Consider the following 20,509-nt stretch of genomic DNA (forward strand, 5'->3'; position numbering starts at 1 on the left):
TCATATCGAAGGACGAGGACACGATGACACTTTGGGGACATCCTCAGGGCCGCGTGTGTTCTTTGGGCACTTGCAAGTGGTTTTCCAAAGTGGAAATCTTTTCACAAACCACTTTGCAAGTGGGTGATTTCCAAGTGGTTCTTCAAAGTAGAAATCTTTTCATAAACCACTTGCAAGTGGTTCCGCTTGCAAAAATGTTCCGCCTGGGACGATTCTCCAAATCGTCAACTTTTGCTTCTAGGAAGTTTATTGTTGTCTTTAGGGACGAAATCTCATTTATGCATTCATCGACCTGCCCTGGCAACAGGAGTTATCTCTTCCAATTTTGTTTCGATAGCAGATAACCTCCCCTGGATGTCCCCTAACGCTCTGTCGGTACTTTCTCTGGCAGAGTTGATGCACTGAATATGCACTGAATATCAATTTGCTTGAGGGGATCATTTGAGGGACCAGGGTTTGATGCGACATCCCCAGATAAATATAGCAGCATGCGTACAACTTCTACAACTCCCAGCGACATAACAAATAACATGTGTGGGCGAGGCACAACAAACAGTGTAACATCATCGCATTTAACAGACTGTGAATATTTTTCACAAACCTGTACGGCAAACAGCAGTACTGTTAGGTGTCATCGTGCATTCCGAGCTCTCGCCTTAAGGACTGGAAGCTGGCAGACGCTGATATAGGGAATGGTGTCGACGTAGACCATTGATTCCGTTTCCGGTATCCCGGTGAGGCCAATGGTGATATGCTCAGACGTGGATCCAAGATAAGGCGGATGACATACGTGTCTTTCCGATGTTCTATGACAATAGGGCAGCTTGTAGTAGCTAGTACGCTCTTGACTCATGGAATGAGTATTCATCTGAGAACGACAATTCCGCTCTACTGGAGGCAGGTTGCGCGCACATTCTTCGTGACTACGTATTTCATGCATATTTGTATTTCTACTCTAAAGGAGAACAGAAGGGGGACGGATTCGAAACGTCAGCATGCTTGAACCGACGTGTAGTCGCCCATGCATCCACCGCTTCCAGTTGCCATGACTAAGTAGCAGCATATATCCCCGAGTGTGGGAAGAAAACAAGGGAACGAACAAAGAAACGTACAACACTAATCCTTTTAAGTTATGGGGCCTTCCAGCGTATATAGGAATGACATTATTTCACTAGCTCAACTCAGGAATGCGTGTGTTACTTTTGTATTCATACGAGTCGTCATCCAACTCTCAAACTGGATATTTCCATTTCCTCAACTATTACTGGAATAAATATAGTTAATTATGGAACAAATATGAATAGAGAAGTCAATATTGTGGATTTCGTGGAACAGAACGTAGTATCGCCGATAGACAAACGTACGGCAGATTTCCCCGCTAGGCCTAACTATAATTTATTTTGAAAGTGTTGATTTTAAGAGCGTGGTTTCTTTCAGCAGATGAATTTTGACGGGTGGAATATTAAGCGTGGATTTTTTAATGCTTTATTTTGAAGTGTTTATTTTAGCATACACCCCCTGTTACACCCACAATGACTTCGTCGCTCAGTTCTTCCCCCACCTCAGGTTCCTCGTCAGCATCCAGGGGCTGCTCAGCACCCGTTCCAGGGTCTGTCACTCTGGCGTCTCGTAAGTGCACTCTTGAAGTCATGCAATGGGAGGCGTACACAGAGGTGTTACAAATGGCTTAAAATGAAAACTTACGCGGCCGAAAGCACATATTCAGCGCTGCAAGCAAACAACCCTGAAATTTAGAGATTGCTCGCTTGAGGGTACCTTCGAAATCATGAAGTACCCTTTGATCATAAACACATTTTCACAGAAAATGAAAGTAACTCTTGCACAATACATGGCATTACATCGGACATCTCAAATAGAAATATAGAAACTAGTGGAAGTCTGAATATTTAAAAAAAATCAGGTCTCTTCGCAGCCCACGTGCGAAGAAGTAACAGCGATAGCTGTATCGTGAACGCGCAATAAGGGCTAGATGGGGCTCACGGCTGTACACTCTGAAAAAAAAAAAAAAAGGAGTCGTACCGACTCCTTTACAGGGGTAAAACGTCCTAACTCCGGGGTGCAAAATAACACCCCTTTTGAAGAGTATCTGCAACTCCGGGAACTACGGAGTAAAGTTTACTCCTATGGTACAGAGTAAAAGTTACTCCAATACAGCTCCCTATTTACTCCAGCATATCGGGTGTAAAAGTAACTCCGTTCATGAGGCTAGCGTAACTCCATTGGGGAGTTCTTGTTATGCTACATAAGGCATAAAAGTTATGCCCTTCACCTGGAGTGCACATTACTCTAGTCGTCGCCTCACCTTGAAGATCATGCAAATAAGTGTTGCAAAACAGTATCTCTAAATAACAAACATTTATTGTGTCTCTGATACAAATTGGTAAGAACAGAAAAAAGAAGCTTTCAGTGCTTAATATGATCCTATGAAAACAACTGGTAAGATGCCACAGTTACAAGTACATTCTTGCATTATAAGGTTGCCACACACCCAATGCAACTATCACCTGGCATATAAGTAGTAAGTACTGACCACGTTTATCCGGAAACGCACATCTGGCCTGGACGCCATTAATTAGCAATTAGAGCTAATTGGGACCCCCCACATTAATCAGCACCCTCCAGGGAGCCATCACACTAATTGGGGAATGTCTATCTTGCGTCCAGACCAAGATGTGCGTTTCCGGATAATCGTGGTCATAAAAATAAAAAAAAAATAGGCAGAAAATAAAATAAAAAGATAGAAATAGAGTGGAGAGAAACAATTTATTCGAAAATCAACGATGCCGCGGCGAAGAAGCCGCTCCGCAACACCCGAGTGACCAGCGTCCGCCATGTTGGTAGTTTGCACCCAGCAGTTGCAGAGATCGACGACAGGTGGCCACTTAGTTGCAAGGCATCACACCAGATGGCGCCACCATCATAGCTCTAGACGAGAAAGACAGAACAAGATACTAGCGGCGGGTAAAAATGACAGCACTGCTAAGCAAGTCTAGGCATGCGAGAGAAAAGGTCTAACCGCTACTGCTAAAACAGAAAACAGTACACATCGGGGAAAAAGGCTTACGGGAACGATCGCTTAGGCCCAACACTACGCAGCTAACACAAGGCGGGAACCACACATCGCTAAACATGCGAGAAAAGGCTTAACACGAGCGCGGTCACCGCTAAACACGGCAAACATACGAGGAAAGAGGCTTACGGGGGCGATCGCTTAGCCCTAACCACAACACTATGCAGCTAACACAAGGCGGGAACCACACATCGCTAAACATGCGTCAACAGGCTTGGACACCGCAAAACAAGTCTAAACATGCGAGAAAAGGCTTAACACGAGCGCGGTCACCGCTAAACACGGCAAACATACGAGAAAAGGAGCGCGTCAAATCACTCACTCACCTTTTCCCCCGCGGCAACTTCCAGGCAGAAACTGAGCGAGCGCGGAGAACATACGTCTGCTCCCTACGAGATCCAGCCAGCAACTGAGCGAGCGCGCGGAGCGCACGTCCGTCTTCCGCGACGGTCCGAGAGAAACTGAGAGAGGCGACGCGCGCGCGCCCTCTGCTCCACCCGTCCGCGCATGCGCGCGCGCGCGCTCCTAGCGCCCCCTGCGCCGGCCGCGGGTGTTTTCGGTTTCGGCTCTCTGCTGCTGCGCGCGCGCTCCTAGCGGCGACGGGTGGCTTTTCAGTTTCGCTTTCATTCTCCGTTCTTTGCGCGCGCGCGTTTATCTCTATAAAGGCAGCGCGCACCGCGCTCGCGTCATCATTCTGACCGATACGTGGAAAACGCCATGTGTGGTTTATTCTCCTGCGTTTCTCGTCGTCGCAAGGAAAAGACAAAAAACGAAGAACTTCGCGAATTTATACGCGGCATCGTGGAGGAAGCCTTTCAAGTCCACCGTCTGGAATGGTTGCAAGCACGTCAAGAAATGTGTCAGGACAAGATGAAGACGCTCGACCGCATCTTAGCGGCGGACAGACTGACGAAAAAGAAGTCCAACTTTAGCCTGGACAATCTGTATTGGGAACGCAGTTCCGATGTAGAGGACGACGACGACGAGGATGTGTAAATAAAAAGCGATGCATTTCTCTTCGAGTCTCAGTCTCTTCTTTCTCTTCGTGCAACGTGTACGCACGCAACATGTCTTCCCCCGAACCTTTTCGTTTCCGTCATCCCTTTCGCTGTATCTTAAGCGGCCCCTCCATGTGCGGCAAATCTACGTTCGTTGCTAACGTGTTGAGGAACCTGAACGACGTGGTGGACAAGCCCCCGTCACAAATATTCTACGTGCAGAAATATGCTTCGCCGAGCATGCAGGACGAATTCGGGGACTCCGTAAAATTTACCAAGGAGCTACCGCGAGAGTGGGACACGTCGCGCGCTACGCTGATCGTCGTCGACGATCACATGACCGACGCCGGTTCCTTGAAGGAGGTGACCGATCTTTTCATTCGGGGTTCTCACCACGCCAACGCGTCGATCTTCTTACTCGTTCAAAACATCTTTTTCGACAGTAGCCATTTTAGAACAATATCCTACAACGCCAGTTACGTCGTCCTGTGGCGCACCGTGCGCAGCGTGCACCAGATGGAACATTTCGGCCAACAGCTATTTGGCAGAAAAAGATTGGAGTATTTTCTGGACGCATATAAACAAGCAATGTCGTCGCCCCACGCATATTTACTCGTGGATCTTCACAACTATACGCACGAGGATCACAGGTTGCGTAGCAATATCTTCCCGGGAGAACGTCAATATATCTACGCTCCGAAATGAATCTCCGCCCTCACCTCACTTTACTCAAAGTACTCTCCACTCTACCCCCTCCACGCCGCCGCGACGTCTTGAGACGTTCGTCCTCGTCCGACATGAAACACCTCTCCGAAATTTGCCTCAATGTATTGAACGGAAAGGTGGCTCTAGCTCCAGATACGTTCGCGCGTTTGAAGAAGCACAAACGCTTTTTACGACGGCTCGCCTACAAAAAGATTCACAAGAATCCGCAACGTTTGAAGCGCTATCTGTCTCAGCAGCGAGGACAGGGCGTTCTTTCGTCGGTGGTTCCTCTCCTGCTTTCCGCCGTGTTGAACCTTTTCGCCAATGGCCAAGAGAATTGAAGTGACCACCTCCTCCATCGGAAACATTCTTTCCTCGAAGGAGAGTGACGACGTCAAAGTGAAACTCATACTGCAAGCACTGTATCGCATACTCAAGCAGTACGGATTTGACCCCTACGACAATAAAAACAAGGCGTCCGACGCTACAAATGACTTTGACTATTCGCTCCTCTCTCCAGAGGTGGACGAAGAGGAAGCGGAAAGGGTCGTCTCGGAATTAAAGAAGGTTCTTTCCTGGGATCGCGAGGGTTGTGTCTCCGTGTCGGGCAAGCCCATCAGACACTCCTCAGTTTACGAACTCGTCAATTATTTGTTGCAACGTAAGACGGGAAAGAAACCTTCCTGGTTCCCCAAAGTCTCGAAACTATTGCGTCTGATTTCTCTACCCAAATCTCGCGAGCCTCAACAGCAGCAGCAGCAGCAGCAGGCCTCCATTGCGTGGACGACTTATGGAGGGATATGAGAAACCAGAGGGTGGTTTGGGGGGTGTGGAACGCTATAGAAAAGCGCATCACTTGAGCAAAAAGAAGGCTCTCGCCATTCTCAGAAAGCTGGATGCCTACACGCTTCACCATCCGGTCAGAAGAAAGTTTAATAGGAGACACATCATCGCGCTCAAGATCAACGACGTGTGGCAAATGGACCTCGCCGATTTTTCAAAATACAAGAGATTCAACGGTGGCTACCGCTACATTCTCGTGGCAATCGATTCCCTCTCCCGCTTTCTGCGCACCCTCCCGCTAAAGACGAAGCGCCCCGCCGAAATGAAAAGGGCCATGATAAGACTTTTTCGGGGAGGTAACGTACCTACACACATCTTTTGCGACAGAGGCGGGGAATTCTACAACAAGACCGTCAAGGAGTATCTCCAAAACCATGTCGAACAGCACGTTCGGTAAGTCGATACAAAATGTGAGACGGATGAAAAAGTATGCCCTAGCCTACGACAAAGAAAGCGCGCTCCGAAAAGCTAGCTCCGTCGACTGTCAGCATTTTCACATTCTGAGTGATAAGTGCATCTTGTACGAGATGAAACAACGCCGCATCAAATGCACGCACCCCCTTTACGTGGGCTTTGCCATTCTTGAAATATCCAAAGTCCGAATGTACAGCTTCATCTACGAGTCGCTCTTTTCTCGCTTGACATGTCCAGTGCAATTGATCTATAGCGACACGGACAGCGTAATTTTTTCTCTCACGTGTGAAAGCCTGGAAGAGCAGCTGATGAAGATTGAGAGTGAGTTAGATCTGTCTTCCTATCCGACGGACCACCCACTTTTCAACGACGAGCACGCGAATCAGATGGGGTACTTCAAAGACGAGACGGGGGGCGGAGTTATTCAGGAAGTCGTAGCCATCCGAGCGAAAATGTACAGCATTCTCTTGGCTGGGACACACAAACAGATCGCGAGAGCCAAAGGAGTTAAGAAAGACGTGGTGAGGAAACATTTATTGCACGAAGTGTACCGAGATTCTCTGTTCAATGAAAAGGCGGTCTCTCAGAAGCAGTGCACCATCCAGAGTATAAAGCAAACGATGTACACCATTTCGAGACTCAAGAAGAGCTTGGTCCCCTACGACGACAAACGCTATCTCGTGGATGCCGTACACTCCTTCCCTTATGGGAGCTGCGAATACGGTAAGCTTTCCTAGTATTTTGACGCGTATAGGATTACGATAGTACTCCCTCTTTGTGCAGCACCGGAAAACCCGGAAGAGAGCCCGAGACCGTCGACGTCAGGCATCGAGTAACCGCGGAACAAAGAGCTGCACGCGCATGTAATCGAGAATAAAAGTTCTAGTCGAGACATCCCTCTCTCTCTCTCTCTCTCTCTCTCTCTCTCGCAGACAGGAGCAGCACGGGACATCGTGGCAGTGTGGTAGCGGAATGGGTGTACGAAAAGAATTACCATTCCGTCATCGTGCTGACGCAGTGACCCGCGCAATGACGACGCTGCGATGAAGATACCCCATATCCTTTCTCTTGAGGCAAGTCAGGGAGGGTGCAGGCATCTATCGACCAAGTCCTTTGTATGTATTCAATAAAGATGTTTCAGTGAAAGAACACACAGAGTCTCGTCAAAGTTATTCGGTCTGTTTAATGCGTTGCATGTCAATAACCAAGCGGTATTTCAATAAATCAGTGACAAAGTTGACGATGTAGACTGCTTGCAAATGTCGCTGCTTCCGCAGGGCGTGCTTAATATGAGCGATGGCACGAGCGAGAAGGTCCACGATGTCTGCAGCGATGTAGTTGAATTCTGCGTTGGCCAAGCTCACAAATTCGCTCATCAGTCCCAGGGGTCCGTCAGGAACCGTTATGCAGACGTTCTTGTAACGGGCGTAAATTCGACGCACCATCTCCTGCAGCGGCCCCGGCGAGATCTCTCCTATATTGCCAAAGCCTACCATGTCTATCACGTAGCGAAAAGCAGTGATGACGAGCTCGTTGCGGGGACTTTCGCCGTTGAAACATTCCTTCTCCACTTCTTCCCAAGAAGCGTGGGTACGGGAACAATTTTGTAAAGAGTGGTAGCTGAACATCTTCACGTAGTGATGACGCGAGCGCGGTGCGCGCTGCCTTTATAGAGATAAACGCGCGCGCGCAAAGAACGGAGAATGAAAGCGAAACTGAAAAGCCACCCGTCGCCGCTAGGAGCGCGCGCGCAGCAGCAGAGAGCCGAAACCGAAAACACCCGCGGCCGGCGCAGGGGGCGCTAGGAGCGCGCGCGCGCGCATGCGCGGACGGGTGGAGCAGAGGGCGCGCGCGCGTCGCCTCTCTCAGTTTCTCTCGGACCGTCGCGGAAGACGGACGTGCGCTCCGCGCGCTCGCTCAGTTGCTGGCTGGATCTCGTAGGGAGCAGACGTATGTTCTCCGCGCTCGCTCAGTTTCTGCCTGGAAGTTGCCGCGGGGGAAAAGGTGAGTGAGTGATTTGACGCGCTCCTTTTCTCGTATGTTTGCCGTGTTTAGCGGTGACCGCGCTCGTGTTAAGCCTTTTCTCGCATGTTTAGACTTGTTTTGCGGTGTCCAAGCCTGTTGACGCATGTTTAGCGATGTGTGGTTCCCGCCTTGTGTTAGCTGCATAGTGTTGTGGTTAGGGCTAAGCGATCGCCCCCGTAAGCCTCTTTCCTCGTATGTTTGCCGTGTTTAGCGGTGACCGCGCTCGTGTTAAGCCTTTTCTCGCATGTTTAGCGATGTGTGGTTCCCGCCTTGTGTTAGCTGCGTAGTGTTGGGCCTAAGCGATCGTTCCCGTAAGCCTTTTTCCCCGATGTGTACTGTTTTCTGTTTTAGCAGTAGCGGTTAGACCTTTTCTCTCGCATGCCTAGACTTGCTTAGCAGTGCTGTCATTTTTACCCGCCGCTAGTATCTTGTTCTGTCTTTCTCGTCTAGAGCTATGATGGTGGCGCCATCTGGTGTGATGCCTTGCAACTAAGTGGCCACCTGTCGTCGATCTCTGCAACTGCTGGGTGCAAACTACCAACATGGCGGACGCTGGTCACTCGGGTGTTGCGGAGCGGCTTCTTCGCCGCGGCATCGTTGATTTTCGAATAAATTGTTTCTCTCCACTCTATTTCTATCTTTTTATTTTATTTTCTGCCTATTTTTTTTTTATTTTTATGACCACGATTATCCGGAAACGCACATCTTGGTCTGGACGCAAGATAGACATTCCCCAATTAGTGTGATGGCTCCCTGGAGGGTGCTGATTAATGTGGGGGGTCCCAATTAGCTCTAATTGCTAATTAATGGCGTCCAGGCCAGATGTGCGTTTCCGGATAAACGTGGTCAGTACTTACTACGTGGTAGTAGTAATGTATCAGCTCAAGTATCCGGAAACTGACATCTTTGCCTGGACGCCATTAATTAGCAATTAGAGCTAATTGGGACCCCCCACATTAATCAGGACCCACCAGGGAGTCATTACACTAATTGGGGATCATCTAAGACACGTCCAGACGAAGATGTGAGTTTCCGGATACTTGAGCTGATAAAAAATAAAAAAAATAGGTAGAAAATAAAATGAAAAGATAGAAATAGAGTGGAGAGAAACAATTTATTCGAAAATCAACGATGCCGCGGCGAAGAAACGGCTCCGGGGTGACCAGTGCTTGTTGACGTCGGGTAGTTGCAGAGATCGACGACAGGTGGCCACTTAGTTGCAAGGCATCACACCAGATGGCGCCACCATCATAGCTCTAGAGGAGAGAGACAGAGAACAAGATACTAGCGGCAGGTAAAAATGACAGCACTGCTAAACAAGTCTAGGCATGCGAGAGAAAAGGTCTAACCGCTACTGCTAAACAGAAAACAGTACACATCGGGGGAAAAGGCTTACGGGGGGACGATCGGTTAGGCCTAACCACAACACTACGCAGCTAACACAAGGCGGGAACCACACATCGCTAAACATGCGAGAAAAGGCTTAACACGAGCGCGGTCACCGCTAAACACGGCAAACATACGAGAAAAGGAGCGCGCTTGGGCATAACCTCAACACTACGCAGCTAACACAAGGCGGGAACCACACATCGCTAAACATGCGTCAACAGGCTTGGACACCGCAAAACAAGTCTAAACATGCGAGAAAAGGCTTAGCACGAGCGCGGTCACCGCTAAACACGGCAAACATACGAGAAAAGGAGCGCGTCAAATCACTCACCTTTTCCCCCGCGGCAACTTCCAGGCAGAAACTGAGCGAGCGCGGAGAACAACACGTCTGCTCTCTACGAGATCCAGCCAGCAACTGAGCGAGCGCGCGGAGCGCACGTCCGTCTTCCGCGACGGTCCGAGAGAAACTGAGAGAGGCGACGCGCGCGCGCCCTCTGCTCCACCCGTCCGCGCATGCGCGCGCGCGCGCTCCTAGCGCCCCCTGCGCCGGCCGCGGGTGTTTTCGGTTTCGGCTCTCTGCTGCTGCGCGCGCGCTCCTAGCGGCGACGGGTGGCTTTTCAGTTTCGCTTTCATTCTCCGTTCTTTGCGCGCGCGCGTTTATCTCTATAAAGGCAGCGCGCACCGCGCTCGCGTCATCACTACGTGAAGATGTTCAGCTACCACTCTTTACAAAATTGTTCCCGTACCCACGCTTCTTGGGAAGAAGTGGAGAAGGAATGTTTCAACGGCGAAAGTCCCCGCAACGAGCTCGTCATCACTGCTTTTCGCTACGTGATAGACATGGTAGGCTTTGGCAATATAGGAGAGATCTCGCCGGGGCCGCTGCAGGAGATGGTGCGTCGAATTTACGCCCGTTACAAGAACGTCTGCATAACGGTTCCTGACGGACCCCTGGGACTGATGAGCGAATTTGTGAGCTTGGCCAACGCAGAATTCAACTACATCGCTGCAGACATCGTGGACCTTCTCGCTCGTGCCATCGCTCATATTAAGCACGCCCTGCGGAAGCAGCGACATTTGCAAGCAGTCTACATCGTCAACTTTGTCACTGATTTATTGAAATACCGCTTGGTTATTGACATGCAACGCATTAAACAGACCGAATAACTTTGACGAGACTCTGTGTGTTCTTTCACTGAAACATCTTTATTGAATACATACAAAGGACTTGGTCGATAGATGCCTGCACCCTCCCTGACTTGCCTCAAGAGAAAGGATATGGGGTATCTTCATCGCAGCGTCGTCATTGCGCGGGTCACTGCGTCAGCACGATGACGGAATGGTAATTCTTTTCGTACACCCATTCCGCTACCACACTGCCACGATGTCCCGTGCTGCTCCTGTCTGCGAGAGAGAGAGAGAGAGAGAGAGAGAGAGAGGGATGTCTCGACTAGAACTTTTATTCTCGATTACATGCGCGTGCAGCTCTTTGTTCCGCGGTTACTCGATGCCTGACGTCGACGGTCTCGGGCTCTCTTCCGGGTTTTCCGGTGCTGCACAAAGAGGGAGTACTATCGTAATCCTATACGCGTCAAAATACTAGGAAAGCTTACCGTATTCGCAGCTCCCATAAGGGAAGGAGTGTACGGCATCCACGAGATAGCGTTTGTCGTCGTAGGGGACCAAGCTCTTCTTGAGTCTCGAAATGGTGTACATCGTTTGCTTTATACTCTGGATGGTGCACTGCTTCTGAGAGACCGCCTTTTCATTGAACAGAGAATCTCGGTACACTTCGTGCAATAAATGTTTCCTCACCACGTCTTTCTTAACTCCTTTGGCTCTCGCGATCTGTTTGTGTGTCCCAGCCAAGAGAATGCTGTACATTTTCGCTCGGATGGCTACGACTTCCTGAATAACTCCGCCCCCCGTCTCGTCTTTGAAGTACCCCATCTGATTCGCGTGCTCGTCGTTGAAAAGTGGGTGGTCCGTCGGATAGGAAGACAGATCTAACTCACTCTCAATCTTCATCAGCTGCTCTTCCAGGCTTTCACACGTGAGAGAAAAAATTACGCTGTCCGTGTCGCTATAGATCAATTGCACTGGACATGTCAAGCGAGAAAAGAGCGACTCGTAGATGAAGCTGTACATTCGGACTTTGGATATTTCAAGAATGGCAAAGCCCACGTAAAGGGGGTGCGTGCATTTGATGCGGCGTTGTTTCATCTCGTACAAGATGCACTTATCACTCAGAATGTGAAAATGCTGACAGTCGACGGAGCTAGCTTTTCGGAGCGCGCTTTCTTTGTCGTAGGCTAGGGCATACTTTTTCATCCGTCTCACATTTTGTATCGACTTACCGAACGTGCTGTTCGACATGGTTTTGGAGATACTCCTTGACGGTCTTGTTGTAGAATTCCCCGCCTCTGTCGCAAAAGATGTGTGTAGGTACGTTACCTCCCCGAAAAAGTCTTATCATGGCCCTTTTCATTTCGGCGGGGCGCTTCGTCTTTAGCGGGAGGGTGCGCAGAAAGCGGGAGAGGGAATCGATTGCCACGAGAATGTAGCGGTAGCCACCGTTGAATCTCTTGTATTTTGAAAAATCGGCGAGGTCCATTTGCCACACGTCGTTGATCTTGAGCGCGATGATGTGTCTCCTATTAAACTTTCTTCTGACCGGATGGTGAAGCGTGTAGGCATCCAGCTTTCTGAGAATGGCGAGAGCCTTCTTTTTGCTCAAGTGATGCGCTTTTCTATAGCGTTCCACACCCCCCAAACCACCCTCTGGTTTCTCATATCCCTCCATAAGTCGTCCACGCAATGGAGGCCTGCTGCTGCTGCTGCTGCTGTTGAGGCTCGCGAGATTTGGGTAGAGAAATCAGACGCAATAGTTTCGAGACTTTGGGGAACCAGGAAGGTTTCTTTCCCGTCTTACGTTGCAACAAATAATTGACGAGTTCGTAAACTGAGGAGTGTCTGATGGGCTTGCCCGACACGGAGACACAACCCTCGCGATCCCAGGAAAGAACCTTCTTTAATTCCGAGACGACCCTTTCCGCTTCCTCTTCGTCCACCTCTGGAGAGAGGAGCGAATAGTCAAAGTCATTTGTAGCGTCGGACGCCTTGTTTTTATTGTCGTAGGGGTCAAATCCGTACTGCTTGAGTATGCGATACAGTGCTTGCAGTATGAGTTTCACTTTGACGTCGTCACTCTCCTTCGAGGAAAGAATGTTTCCGATGGAGGAGGTGGTCACTTCAATTCTCTTGGCCATTGGCGAAAAGGTTCAACACGGCGGAAAGCAGGAGAGGAACCACCGACGAAAGAACGCCCTGTCCTCGCTGCTGAGACAGATAGCGCTTCAAACGTTGCGGATTCTTGTGAATCTTTTTGTAGGCGAGCCGTCGTAAAAAGCGTTTGTGCTTCTTCAAACGCGCGAACGTATCTGGAGCTAGAGCCACCTTTCCGTTCAATACATTGAGGCAAATTTCGGAGAGGTGTTTCATGTCGGACGAGGACGAACGTCTCAAGACGTCGCGGCGGCGTGGAGGGGGTAGAGTGGAGAGTACTTTGAGTAAAGTGAGGTGAGGGCGGAGATTCATTTCGGAGCGTAGATATATTGACGTTCTCCCGGGAAGATATTGCTACGCAACCTGTGATCCTCGTGCGTATAGTTGTGAAGATCCACGAGTAAATATGCGTGGGGCGACGACATTGCTTGTTTATATGCGTCCAGAAAATACTCCAATCTTTTTCTGCCAAATAGCTGTTGGCCGAAATGTTCCATCTGGTGCACGCTGCGCACGGTGCGCCACAGGACGACGTAACTGGCGTTGTAGGATATTGTTCTAAAATGGCTACTGTCGAAAAAGATGTTTTGAACGAGTAAGAAGATCGACGCGTTGGCGTGGTGAGAACCCCGAATGAAAAGATCGGTCACCTCCTTCAAGGAACCGGCGTCGGTCATGTGATCGTCGACGACGATCAGCGTAGCGCGCGACGTGTCCCACTCTCGCGGTAGCTCCTTGGTAAATTTTACGGAGTCCCCGAATTCGTCCTGCATGCTCGGCGAAGCATATTTCTGCACGTAGAATATTTGTGACGGGGGCTTGTCCACCACGTCGTTCAGGTTCCTCAACACGTTAGCAACGAACGTAGATTTGCCGCACATGGAGGGGCCGCTTAAGATACAGCGAAAGGGATGACGGAAACGAAAAGGTTCGGGGGAAGACATGTTGCGTGCGTACACGTTGCACGAAGAGAAAGAAGAGACTGAGACTCGAAGAGAAATGCATCGCTTTTTATTTACACATCCTCGTCGTCGTCGTCCTCTACATCGGAACTGCGTTCCCAATACAGATTGTCCAGGCTAAAGTTGGACTTCTTTTTCGTCAGTCTGTCCGCCGCTAAGATGCGGTCGAGCGTCTTCATCTTGTCCTGACACATTTCTTGACGTGCTTGCAACCATTCCAGACGGTGGACTTGAAAGGCTTCCTCCACGATGCCGCGTATAAATTCGCGAAGTTCTTCGTTTTTTGTCTTTTCCTTGCGACGACGAGAAACGCAGGAGAATAAACCACACATGGCGTTTTCCACGTATCGGTCAGAATGATGACGCGAGCGCGGTGCGCGCTGCCTTTATAGAGATAAACGCGCGCGCGCAAAGAACGGAGAATGAAAGCGAAACTGAAAAGCCACCCGTCGCCGCTAGGAGCGCGCGCGCAGCAGCAGAGAGCCGAAACCGAAAACACCCGCGGCCGGCGCAGGGGGCGCTAGGAGCGCGCGCGCGCGCATGCGCGGACGGGTGGAGCAGAGGGCGCGCGCGCGTCGCCTCTCTCAGTTTCTCTCGGACCGTCGCGGAAGACGGACGTGCGCTCCGCGCGCTCGCTCAGTTGCTGGCTGGATCTCGTAGGGAGCAGACGTATGTTCTCCGCGCTCGCTCAGTTTCTGCCTGGAAGTTGCCGCGGGGGAAAAGGTGAGTGAGTGATTTGACGCGCTCCTTTTCTCGTATGTTTGCCGTGTTTAGCGGTGACCGCGCTCGTGTTAAGCCTTTTCTCGCATGTTTAGACTTGTTTTGCGGTGTCCAAGCCTGTTGACGCATGTTTAGCGATGTGTGGTTCCCGCCTTGTGTTAGCTGCATAGTGTTGTGGTTAGGGCTAAGCGATCGCCCCCGTAAGCCTCTTTCCTCGTATGTTTGCCGTGTTTAGCGGTGACCGCGCTCGTGTTAAGCCTTTTCTCGCATGTTTAGCGATGTGTGGTTCCCGCCTTGTGTTAGCTGCGTAGTGTTGGGCCTAAGCGATCGTTCCCGTAAGCCTTTTTCCCCGATGTGTACTGTTTTCTGTTTTAGCAGTAGCGGTTAGACCTTTTCTCTCGCATGCCTAGACTTGCTTAGCAGTGCTGTCATTTTTACCCGCCGCTAGTATCTTGTTCTGTCTTTCTCGTCTAGAGCTATGATGGTGGCGCCATCTGGTGTGATGCCTTGCAACTAAGTGGCCACCTGTCGTCGATCTCTGCAACTGCTGGGTGCAAACTACCAACATGGCGGACGCTGGTCACTCGGGTGTTGCGGAGCGGCTTCTTCGCCGCGGCATCGTTGATTTTCGAATAAATTGTTTCTCTCCACTCTATTTCTATCTTTTTATTTTATTTTCTGCCTATTTTTTTTTTATTTTTATGACCACGATTATCCGGAAACGCACATCTTGGTCTGGACGCAAGATAGACATTCCCCAATTAGTGTGATGGCTCCCTGGAGGGTGCTGATTAATGTGGGGGGTCCCAATTAGCTCTAATTGCTAATTAATGGCGTCCAGGCCAGATGTGCGTTTCCGGATAAACGTGGTCAGTACTTACTACTCATATATTTCCAACTCCTACAAACAGGAAACAAAACAGCTATTCGAAGTTAATCTGTCACTATACATAAACATATCAGTGCACAGGAATTTGGCATATCGGCACCCACTTTTCTGCTTTTTCATGACAAAGCAGGGGGAGACGCGCCTTTTGAAGTGCATCTGGCTGAGGCATAAAGTGCAGTGCATGTACTTTAGATTTTTCTTTTTTCTTGGCAGAAGGGTAGTTGCCTTATATGAGAAACTGCTGTCATGCAATTCACAATTTGAAGCTACAAGATATATCTTGCCTAAAATAGATGTGTGTATACACTTCCCAATATATCTATTATAAAACACCTGTAATAAGATGAGCACTTACACAAGTGCATAGGTCAGATGCACCTCCTTCAGGACATGAGCTAGGCCATGAATTACTCATGCTGGGTAATAATCTGCAACATAAATATAGGTAATGGAGTCCGAGCAATGGCGATATGTTATGTTATCATAAGTCAAATACTTTCATAACTAACAATTTCTTGTGCCAAACAAACTATGCTAGGAAAATGAATGGTTTGAATCATGTCTGTGCGTGCAAAAAGTGATTGGTGCTATGTGGGCTACTTACTCTCTTGTTCATCAATAATATGCTCATTTATGAGCTGATCATTACTCTAACTAGTCCCTTTCTCCTCCTTGGAATGTGCATCCATCCTTTGTGGAGGTGGAGCAGCACTTTCTTTTCTGTGTCTGTCCAATGCGCCGTGCAAACGACTCGTAAATCTGAAACAGTAACAACAGCATTAGAACTCAACACTGATGCAGTGGCGGATCCGGGGTAGGGACGGTTGGGCGATCTCCCCCCCCCCCCCCCGCTCAAAACAGTAGGTTTAGCAGTGGTGTCCCCCACTCCCCTACCCACTTAGGGGCTTCGACAAACATACCCCCCGCCCCAAACAACAACAACAAAAGCGACACGGACTGGATCCGCCCCTGCACTGACACCACTTGTCGTCGGCAGGATACACGTGAATGATAATACAGAACGGCGGTAATACCTACCCCATTGGAACTTACCAGTGCAGGGTACCTCCTTACCACAACCTGCACAGATGGCTTCTCATTCCAGAGCCATGCCGAGTGATGCTAGCCTTTAGGTAACTTGCCACCTTCGTCATCTGCAGTGCGTTCCATCAAAGCCAGACTATTCTGCAATGCTGTTAACACTAATTAACAAAGTGTCCTATCCAAAATACGATTTCACTTATCGTCAATTTGAAGTTCCTGTTCTTCAAAGAAGTTCGACTTCTTAGGACACAAAGGTCCACTTACGAAAAGAAACTCTCTTGAAGAAGCATAACTGTGAACAGCTACCACATTTTGATAATTGTAAGCAGTATCCACAACTGAACGGACCTTCCCTTCGAAGCAATGTCCTATACGTGTACGTAACACAGGACGCATACTTACCTGAAGTACATACAGGACGACACTCAGCTACATGATTTGTAGTTGTGGCATTCATTGCACTTCATTGCTAGAAATGATCCCATTGAAGATTTCCCGAAAAACTCATTGAATTCAATTGGACGTCTTTCAGACAAACACCATTAAAAAAAACCCCCTAAAATTCCAAATCCCAATAGATGATTTGGAACAAATATTATATTGGACACAACTGGTGTTTTAATTGGTCTCAATGAAAATTATCTGTAGAAATCAATGGGGCCCAATTCGAGACACATTGAATAGAACCCATGCAAACTCATTCGAGGTCAGTCTTGCGTCCCATTGAGCCAACGTGTTGCACTAAGAAATTTCCCACTGAAGTCAGCCTGATATTCTCCCTGCCAATGCACTTTTTTAATGAGTAGTAACATTCAAAACCGTTGCTCCTAATGAAAGTTACGTTGAAGAATCAAAGAAGTTGTGGCTGCAAAAAGAAATACACTCTGTGTGGTTTCTTCGTGAAAATTTATTGTTCACATAACAATACAGTAGGTGTGAAAATATGACAAATAGCAAGACACAAAAACGAAAAGTTGTTTCAAATGACTTGCACATGTGTGAGTATTCATGGAACTGAGAAACCACACGAAACAATAAATAGCAGGAACAAATACTCAATTCAGCACTTACGTGTCTTTGAAGGCGTACCGTTCATCACCTACACACACTACCGTAATCCATGGAGGCTCGTTCTCGCAACGTCCAAACAACGAACAGCGCACAACGCCAGGAGGAAAAATTTCTTAAAGCACTGAGTTCTTCGACGACCATGTTCTTCACTGTCTTGTACACCTGCCACCTCACGATTTACGGTCTAGCCTGTCGTTCTTGAGTGAAAATTAACACATCTCCAACTTGGGCGAGACTGCGTTCCCACGACGTGGTCATAGCCACATCGCGACAAAGACTCCCTTGCCTGCCGCCTCGTACAGGCTCAACCTGCACGAAATACCATTTCAGATACACTTCATATAATATTTCGAATACCATTTCAAATGACGTTGCTATAATGTCAGAAGGCAACAACGCATATTACATACCGCTTCACACAGCGCGGTTGGTAACAGTCACTACAACACTCCATTTCATCTTCCTATCTTTCCGTCAGCGCTCATAATGCCTGCAGGGGTAAAGTCATACAAAGAACAGGGACGCCTTACACGTCAACTACGTACCTTAAAACGGCAAAAACTCACAAAGATAAAGGGCGAATTGATGCAGATGCGCGGCCGCCATCCTCACACTTGGACGATTCATAAGAGACTGACTATTCCGCTGGCGACTGGCGGACGCTTCCACTTCTGTGCAGTGCAATATTGCATGAATTGCAACACAATAGCTTCAAGCGTGAGGCGCAGCAGTAGGTTGTACCACGGATCCTGTACCTTTGAGGGAATATTCAAAAACATTTGAAATCACGCGAACTATTTTGGAGCGCGGATGGGGATACGTGCTACGGCGCCGAAAAGGTTGCATCTCATTCCTTCAGTTGGGAATGATCGTGTCTCATTCGTTCACCATTGGGCCAATTCATTCAATTGACTTCGCATTCCTTGTATTGGTGGAGTATCTCATCAAATCAATTGGAAGTCAGCGTTTCTCATTGATACTCATTAGACCAATTCCTTGAATTGGTTCTTTATTCCCTGTGAGCAGCCTTCGCCACACAACATGGTAGAACACGTTGTCGCGAAGGCCGCTCCCCTGCAAAACTCCCAATTCTCTCAATGAGAAATACTCCTCTTATGCACATTGAATGAATTGGTCGTCTGATTTCACATTGAATCTCATTGGAACTGCGGGAGAATTCATTGAGATCATGCCGCCGACGTTCTTCTTCGAAGATAATCTTATTCGGCTTTGAGAACATCGTTAATAGATACAGTTCCCGCACGACAACGGCCAACCGCTAAACGACCGCGGTGTCAGTGTTGCTAGACTACGCAATGAAAAGAACGAAAACGGTCCAAAAATATGCAGACGCCTCGGGCTCAACTCTTACCACGGAGTAAAGCGCTGGTTGAATGAAGTTATTAGAGCATGAAAACATAGAAACGCAGAAACAGGGAGTTGCAATGGTGTTTGGTGAGAGTTAAACTGCATCAAGGGGTGTAAAATTGCTTAATTCTCTCGTTCGACTCCTTTTTTTTTTCTCAGAGTTGCGCACGCATATGTAGAGAAGTTTTTTTTTTCTTAAAGTTTTCCACCCATTCTGCCGTCAACTCCCTGGCCAACAGTCGGCGGTGTTGCACGCGTGCGGTCGCCACGTCGGTACGAAACCATAGCCTATCGCAAACGTCACAAACTTGTACGCTTCCTTCAGGAAGGCTGCCCTTCCCTACCCCATGTTAAGCAAACAAGCAAGCATGTCCAAACTCGTTCAAAAACTTCTCTGCAAAATCCGCGTCGGCCAGTGCAAACTCGGACGGATGCGCACTCGTTTCAGGTGCACACGTCTGGGACAGTTTACGTCAGGCCCCCACAGCTCCCCCTCTTCGCGGCTCTAAAATGTTTGCACGTCATAGACACGTGGTATTACTCCGTCAGGCATCATAGTTGATACCCATTGGCCGAAAGACATTGCGCGCTCCGCTATTGGTTGGCAAAGTTTCAAAAGAGCATTCTTTCGCGGGCTGCCTGTCTGGCGGGCAGTTACGAGAAGAGAAGGGAGAGAAGTGGCAGCGGCGTCTCGGTCTCGCGTCTCGACGATGTCAGTTGACACCACGATATGATGGCATTGTTCAAAGAGAAGTCCCAGATTTGTTCGTGTGTCAAAGTGACTCAGCGCGTGTTGTGATGTTTCCCCGACACAAGTATCCTACGTACGAACAGTCTCTCGAGTTCAGAACTGGAATGCAGTGGTGAGCTGACGCCTGAGGAACACTTGTGAGCGCCGTCGCATTTTCAAATGCAGTCACAACGGAGACAGGATTCGGCGTCCGTGCGACAAGCATTGCCCGCTTCGTTGAAACCTTCGCACTGCAACCAACGAAAGGAGATGCTAACCGTGAAATAGCGTGCACTCGTGTGAGCGTTGCTCACTTCTGGGAGTAGAGTGCGTGTGTGTGTGTTTTTCGAGTTCGAACTTGGTCAACGAACGCAACGATTTGGACTCTGTAGGCACGGTGAATATTTGTGTCAGACTATTGAATCAGTACGATGTTTCAAATAAATGTGTATTTTGTCAAAAATTTGCCTAGTTGTTCTGGAATACGGAATAACAAGCGTCGGGCATGAAAACCAGTAAAAGTAAAAGCCGATGGTAGCCAGTACTGGCCAGTACCGGGCCGAAAGGCGAGCCAAACTGAGAGACTCCTGATTGGCCGAAAGGTAGGCATCATAGTTCATTTTCATTGGTTGCATGTCCAGTGTTGCCTGAATTATCTCAAACTATGGGCTCTATGGGGAGCTGTGGGAGCCTGGTTTACGTCTGTTGGCCTCGGCCTCGCGTTCCCTAACTGTCGGGTCTTCTCGCCTTCGTCTCATCGCAGCCGCTTTGTGTTCCCTCACTGCTGGTTCATGTTGTCGTCATGCAGCCAATGCGCGTCTGGTTGCTTGTCTCCTCGGTGTGCTTACCGCTTGCGTTCTACAGCGGCGTGCTGAGCCCTCCACTCCCTATCTACAGACACCGTACACACTCTTCGTGGCCGCCAGTAGTGTGTGATACACTGACGGCGCTTGCACTTGTATCCCGCACGGTTGG

The 20,509-nt window shown here is 48.9% G+C and overlaps 4 long non-coding RNA genes across 4 annotated transcripts; 2 read left to right on the plus strand and 2 right to left on the minus strand.

Moving 5' to 3' along the window:
- Nucleotides 1–2,765: 2,765 nt before the first annotated feature.
- Nucleotides 2,766–3,729, minus strand: LOC135393138 (uncharacterized). The gene is made up of 2 exons (XR_010422478.1): nucleotides 3,418–3,729; nucleotides 2,766–2,946 (listed from the first exon to the last, which is right to left on the minus strand). It is a non-coding gene; the product is annotated as an uncharacterized LOC135393138 (long non-coding RNA).
- A 3,930-nt stretch (nucleotides 3,730–7,659) lies between these two features.
- On the plus strand, nucleotides 7,660–8,707 carry LOC135393139 (uncharacterized). The gene is made up of 2 exons (XR_010422479.1): nucleotides 7,660–8,055; nucleotides 8,527–8,707. It is a non-coding gene; the product is annotated as an uncharacterized LOC135393139 (long non-coding RNA).
- A 464-nt stretch (nucleotides 8,708–9,171) lies between these two features.
- On the minus strand, nucleotides 9,172–10,109 carry LOC135393141 (uncharacterized). The gene is made up of 2 exons (XR_010422480.1): nucleotides 9,797–10,109; nucleotides 9,172–9,332 (listed from the first exon to the last, which is right to left on the minus strand). It is a non-coding gene; the product is annotated as an uncharacterized LOC135393141 (long non-coding RNA).
- A 4,014-nt stretch (nucleotides 10,110–14,123) lies between these two features.
- LOC135393142 (uncharacterized) lies at nucleotides 14,124–15,087 on the plus strand. The gene is made up of 2 exons (XR_010422481.1): nucleotides 14,124–14,435; nucleotides 14,907–15,087. It is a non-coding gene; the product is annotated as an uncharacterized LOC135393142 (long non-coding RNA).
- The last annotated feature ends 5,422 nt before the right edge of the window (nucleotides 15,088–20,509 follow it).

The sequence above is a fragment of the Ornithodoros turicata genome, chromosome 4, assembly GCF_037126465.1.
Source record: "Ornithodoros turicata isolate Travis chromosome 4, ASM3712646v1, whole genome shotgun sequence".
NCBI classification, from domain to species: Eukaryota; Metazoa; Arthropoda; class Arachnida; order Ixodida; family Argasidae; genus Ornithodoros; species Ornithodoros turicata.